The sequence below is a fragment of the Gossypium raimondii genome, chromosome 11 (assembly GCF_025698545.1).
Source record: "Gossypium raimondii isolate GPD5lz chromosome 11, ASM2569854v1, whole genome shotgun sequence".
Lineage (NCBI taxonomy): Eukaryota > Viridiplantae > Streptophyta > Magnoliopsida > Malvales > Malvaceae > Gossypium > Gossypium raimondii.
Window position 1 is genome coordinate 27388214 of NC_068575.1, and position 7153 is coordinate 27395366.

Consider the following 7153-nt stretch of genomic DNA (forward strand, 5'->3'; position numbering starts at 1 on the left):
ATTAGAATAATGACGTTCAGACATGAGCCTATTTCGCAAAGGAATTTTTATCATTTTTAGGCTAAAAATAGCAAAATTGTTCTGAACATTACTCTAAATAAGCCCTAAAAAACTACAGAGATTTCTTCCACAGTTCAATTACTTAGAACACTTCTAAGTTGATAAGGGTAAATATCTTCAAGGACCCTTGCAAATTGTGTCTTCAAAAATGGCATTGATGTGAACGCCTCTCAACATTTCTTCATACATCCCATTCACCCCCATTATCAAATGTGATTGGGTAGCGGATTTTCTGCACTGGATGAATTGCCAAATTTGACAACGCCCATACCGATAAGCCTTTCAACCACTTTTTTAAAGGTAATGCAATTTTCTATAGAATGCCCCGTAATTCCTGCATGATAATCACATTGTGCACTTGCATCATACCATTTGGGATACGGGGGCTGTGGAGGCTTCACATGTAAAGGAGAAACAACATGCGCATTGAATAAGCTTTGATACAGCTCTTTGTATGACATTGGAATTGGCGTGAACTGGAGCTTTTCAGTACCTGGCTTCACACCTAATTCCTGTCTTGATGAACTCTGTTGATTAGCAATCGATTTGCCATACGTATTCACGTTGTTCACCTCATTTTCTTTTTCTTTTGAGGCTTGCCTTCTGTTATTTCCTCCAGCATCAATCTTTCCGCTCCTTATGGCGCTTTCAATCATTTCACCATTCATGATTATGTCAGAAAAGCTTTTTGTTGCACTCCCTAACATATGTGTGATGAATGGGGCCTTCAATGTACTAACGAAAAGCATCGTCATCTCTCCTTCTAGAAAAGATGGCTGAACTTCGACGGCAACCTCCCTCCATCTCTGTGCGTATTCCATGAAACTTTCACCAGGCTTCTTCTCCATGTTCTGAAGAGTAATTCTATCAGGTACTATGTCAGTCACATGGCTGTACTGTTTTAAGAACGCCTGTGCTAGATCTCTCCATGAATTAATTTGGGTACGGCTCAATTGATTGTAGCACTTAGATGCTGCCCCTGCGAGGCTATCTTGGAAACAATGTATTAGCAGTTGCTCATTATTAACATACCCAGTCATTCGCCTACAAAACATGGTAACATGAGCTTCGGGGCTACTAGTTCCATTATACTTCTCAAACTCAGGCATTTTGAATTTATAAGGGAGTATTAAATCCGAAACCAAGCTCAATTCTTTAGCGTCAATTCCATGATAGCCCTCAGTACTTTCCATCGCTCTAAGTTTTTCCTCCAGCCATTTGTACTTTTCTTCGAGCTGTTTCGGCAATTCACCATTCATTTTCTCAACTGTCTCATCGAAGTCAGGGATAGTGGGATTAGCAAGGTTGTCTCCAGGGTTAGAGCCTGATCTAGCTTGAAAGTTCATTGGTGTTACAGCACCTCCCTGAGGGTTGATGGTAATGGAGGATTTGCGCGGATATACCTCCGCTTGTTGAGAGGTAAGTTCGGGAATAAACAGTCCCTCATTGTCTCCTTCTTCAATATTGAGCATGAGCCTTTTCCTTTATCGGTTCCTTTGTTGAACCATTGAGTTAACTGAGCCATCATACTCCCTTGAGATTCCATCATTTTGTCTATCATTTTTTGCTGCTCATTCATTTGCTTTTGAAGCTGCTCCTGCATTTCCTTTTGGGATTGTTCTAGTCTTTCCATCCTTTGATCCATATCCTTAGTTTTCGATCGAGTACCGTAGCGGTGTTTAGTAGGCTGGTTGGTTTCTAGATTAACTGAGCAGTGATTTAAATTAATTAGAATTTTTTATGAATTTTAATGCTATGATATCATGTAATGCGAATGCATGAAATGAATGCATAAAGAGACGTTGATTCTGATTCAATTCCATTTAGAAAACTTTACTAGAAAACAAATCTCTTTACATAAAATGGATATTTATATGGCCTTGCCCTCATAGGTGGAGATATTTGATCCTCTTCTTCATTTGAGCATTAAGATAAATCTCATGAACTCTTTAAAAAAACGTCTCTTCTATCTCATTTTTTGCTCGATCCAGGTCGTAGCTTGTTGCTCACTCATCCTCGTGATGCTCGTTGGCTTCTCTTTAAGAAGGTTCAGCAGCTCTCAAATAATCTTTGTCATCTTGAATCCTTGGGCAACGGAGCCATAGTCGTGTAGTCTTCCATTAAATTATCATCCTTATCTTATCACGTGTTCTTGGACCATATTCGGATAACCATATTGTCATCCACTTTATCAAGAAACCCATTTCCTTATGACAAGATCTCTATTTAGCAACTGAACCTAAATCAACACCTCCTTTTTTATGATGAAATGAAATGTCATGTCATGAAATCAAAATAAAACACAAAAAGTCAGTATCGAATATAAACATAGAATATAATCAAGAAATAGTAAAACACCTACTAGGATATCTACTAGGGTTTAGTATAGTTCTACCTAAGGTGGATTCCTAAAGTTCACTATATGAAGTTCGGCTTCTAGGGCAAAGGTACTCGAACCAGCAGATTCCTCGATCTTCACCCATTATAGGCTCATATGGACCGAGTTCAGTTCAGGGGAATACATTTCCCTATGGCTGCTCGGAGATGAAAATCTCACGAAGACATAGGTACGGATGTATCCCGGAAGCAATCCACTACCCTACACGGAGGTGAAAACCTCACGAAGGCATAGCTTCTCACTCCCACTTAAAAGGGTAAAATTGTTCAGCTCATGGAATGTATAATGCAAACAATATTTAAACAAGAAGATAATGAAGGATGTCATGAGTTTTTTTTATAAAAAATATTTTCTCGACTATAAGACAAGAATTAATCAACTTTATGGCTCGACTCCCTTAAGTTCCCCAGTGGAGTCGCCAAGCTGTCGAAACCATTTTTTGAAAAAAACAAAAATTTTAGGTTGTCGACTTTAAAAAATGAAAATTGGGAGTCGCCACCAATCTTTTATTAAGGTGTGATTGGGCCACCTAAAAATGACTTTGGTCTACAAATTTTAGAAAAGCGGTCCGGAGTCGGTTCACGTATGAGGAAGGATTAGCACCCTCATTACGCCCAAAAATTGGTACCTAGTTAATTAATTAATGTCTTAATGTCGAAAATTTGAAAATCGTAATCCTTAGCAAAAACTTAAAACGTTACGTATTAAGACCCTTATCATTTCAGAGAAATAAAATACCACACCCAATACGTTAGGGCACGACATTCTAATTTTCCCCAAAAATGAATTAGGGCAAAATACTAGTGCAAAAAATGTAAAAGAATATCCATTTATTCAAGATTTAAGAAATCGCGACCCAATACGTTAGGGCACAATTCCTCTAAAATCCCAAACTCGGAATATTTCCTTTATTGTTTTTTTAAAAAAAATATTCATTTCGAGAAATCAATGGGTCACATCCAATACGTTAGGACACAACATGTTGAATTCTCAATAATGAGTCTTTATTTTTTTTGATTAAGGAGAAATCCTCGATTGTTAGATTTTCAAAAAAATCGGAATCCAATACGTCAGGGCGCAATTTCCTTGAGAAATCCTAAATACGAGTATTACCTCTATTTTGAAGCGTTTTATTTTAAAATTAAATAAGAGATAGGGTAATGTTATGTTGAATATGTGAATGAATGCCCTTAAACAAATATCAATAATAAATACAACAATTTCATAGAAATAATATGAATAAACAAATAAATAAACAAAATAATGACGTACAAAATATCAAATAAATAGGTAAGATAATAATAAAAATATGCAAACATAAATTAATAAGCTAATAAAAATATACATGTACACATAAAAAATTACATAAGTTTTAAACAATTAATATAATATTAAAATTAAATAAATAAATTAAACATGTGTATGTAAAATATAAGTATGCGAAAATTTTAGTATAAAAACATAAATACATGCTTAAATATACATATAAAATAATAATAATAATTGCATATAAGAATTATAAAATAAAAATTAAAAGAATACAATTGCATTATCAAAAATATTGATTTTTAAAAAAAATATGAAAATGGACTAAATTGGATCGCCAGTAAAGATCTGAGGTAAATTCGCAAATAAATAAAGTCTGGAGGACTTAATTGAACGCTCGAATTACATAGAGGGGCTGGAAGGGCAATTTTCCCTTCTCCTCTAAACGACGCCGTTCAAATTAGCCCAAATTGAAATAAAAATAAATAAATGGGTAAATTAAAAAAAACTGAATTACAAAAACATTAAAAAGCGGAGGGGCTAAATAAAATAAATAAAATTCGCAGTGGTATCACATTCTCCCTTTTTTTAAAATCGTAAATAAGTAAAAAATAATCAAAAGAAAAAAAAATAGTAAGCCACCTTTAAAAAACTGACAATCGTTCTCTTTTTTTATTCCTCCTTTTTTTTTCTCCCCTCTTTTACAATGAAGGGAGAGGCATCTATTTATAGTTGAGCCTCCCCAAATCCAACGGTACTGATCAATTACATCAACGGCTGAGATTAAAGGGTATCTACAAATTAAATCTCTAAGATTAATCATATCTTCTAAGATTGCATATCATATCTAAGATTATATATCATATCTAAGATTGCATATCATATCTAAGATTATATATTATACCTAAGATTGCATATCATATCTAAGATTGCATATCCCTGAAGATTATGTTTCCATAAGCTTGTAGATGGACCTTCAACCTTTTCAAGTAATGGGCAATTCCGATCGGGCCAAATGATATTACTTTGGGTTTTTTTTTGTGAGCCCGGGCTAAAATTGGGTATTACAATAACTAAAATCTTATGGAAGTTGGTTAATTAAAGTGGGAGTAGTTAATCAAGTTTAGAGTTTTAAACTAATTAATTGGATGAAATTGAATAAGCTTAAAAACCTAGAATTGACAAATCTAGGGTGAAATTTAGGTAAACGAGACCAAAATGAGACTTTACCTAGAACAGATTCAATTGTCCCAATTAGATCCATCAGGTCGAAAGATAAGTGAACTAAATTGTTAATTGGTAGAATTATAGGCCAAAAGGTATTAATTAGATTAGTAAAGAAATTGTTTGTAAAAATCACTAAGTCTAGATTAGTTACAACCATGGAAATTGATAACTCTTGTTTATCATTCTTGATTGATTTGTCTACTAGTTTTATTACTTTGCAATTAGATCCTTTAGTAGTATTTAGTTTTATACTCTTAATTTAACTAAAGTTAGTGAACGACAACATATATTTCCACTAATTGATGAAGCAAAATGGTTTAATTTCCATTTTGATCACTTTGTAATTTAAAAATTGACCGCTTCTAAACATGTTATCATTTAGAGTATAAATGTTACACCAAAATATATAATTAAATCAACGGTGTCTGCAAGTATACGAGTCAGATTGTAATATAGATGTGTACAATGGAATATATGGAAGTATTTCAAGGATCGTACCCAAGGGATTGCAGATTGGAGAAATTTATTATTAGATTAATTACATAAGATAATTACTAATCTAATTGATTTACAAGTTAGTAGTGTGAATTCAAATTAAAGTAGGGAGTAAAATAATTAAATTACTAAACCTAAATTAACCTTATGGAATTTCATATTCTTAGTGTCAACAATGCAAGCCTCTAGCCTATGATCAATTAAATCCCTAATTAACAAGCAAAAGATTAACTAATTTTAGAACTTTGGGTTTTAAGTGAATTAGCTATTAGTTAATCAATATTACCTCCCAACCTCTACTAATTAACTAATTGAAAGATACTCGCTTATCTTCCGACCTCGCTTTCTCCACCGGGATAAATTATGATTTACTCCCCAAACTTATCTCCCGATCTCGTTTAACCTAGATTACTTCCTAGGGTCGTGAATCCTAGGGTTTATGCACACATAATTTATACCAAATAATTACTATTGAGAAACCCTTATTCTTCTGTTAATTAATCTACTTAATTAATCAGTTCAATAATCGAATCATGCAAGATAGAAATAAAGCACAAGAATTTATTCTAATATTCTTACAAACGTTAATTGGCCAGATAAACGAAATATTAATAAAAGAATAAAATAGAAGAGTAAAGAGAATACTCATGAATAAATATATTGAAGTGCGGTTCTAGAGCAATCTCCGCTCACAATTGTCTTCACTTCGGAATAGAAAGAATTTCGATTACATGATCATAAAAATAAAATACAACTGAAAACTAAATAAAACAGTCTAGTCTAACCCTATCCGAAACGCCAATCCCGGTGGCTCTAAGGTGACTTATATAGGCTACACATTACTTGGTGCTTACACAACCCTAGATACCTTAGATACTAATTAATACAACATGCTATAAAATACCTAGGGTCTAATTAGGAAATAATCCCAAGATTGTCATCCAAAGAATTAGCCACATTTTGGCCTGCCATCGTTACGTTGTCGTGACATGGGGAAACTCCTCATCACAAAGTGGAATGATTTTCTTCCCATATTTTTCGTGTCGTTGTCACAAGGGGAAACTCCTCGTTACAATATTGAATGACTTTCAGCCTTGGCAACTTCATTGTTTTGAGTTGCAACAAAGGCTTCCTTGTGTCGCGGCATGACCATCGTCCCTTGTATTCTTAGGCTTTAATTGGTACCCTACACACTCAAATAGCCCATTATTCATTCCTTAGGCCCAAGTTGGCCTCACGGGTCATCAAGATACTAAGAAGTGCATAAAAATGCTTATTTTGCAAATAATTAAATCTAAACTAAGAAAATCAAGAATGCATATAAATAATATAAAATCACTAGAAAACAAACTCCTTAAAGTGTCAAAATATGTCTAAACTACCACTGCAATTGGCGATAGGTCAAAAATCTATTGTGTAAGACTTTTACAATTTAGTCCCTATACCTTAATTAGCTATCAATTCGACAAAATCACTAGTCCAAACTTTAATATATTTCTATACTAGCCTCATAAATATTAAATATTAATATTTACGGACTCGGTTTATAGAAATGGGGTTCTGAAACTATATTTTCTAACACCACTAGAAATCGGGTCATTACAAAGCTGTTGTCATCACGATGAGAAATCGTTAGTGAGTTATGTTGTGACAAGGAAACCCTGAAGTTGCAATGTCAACCTAATATTTTACAAGCTATACAATTTG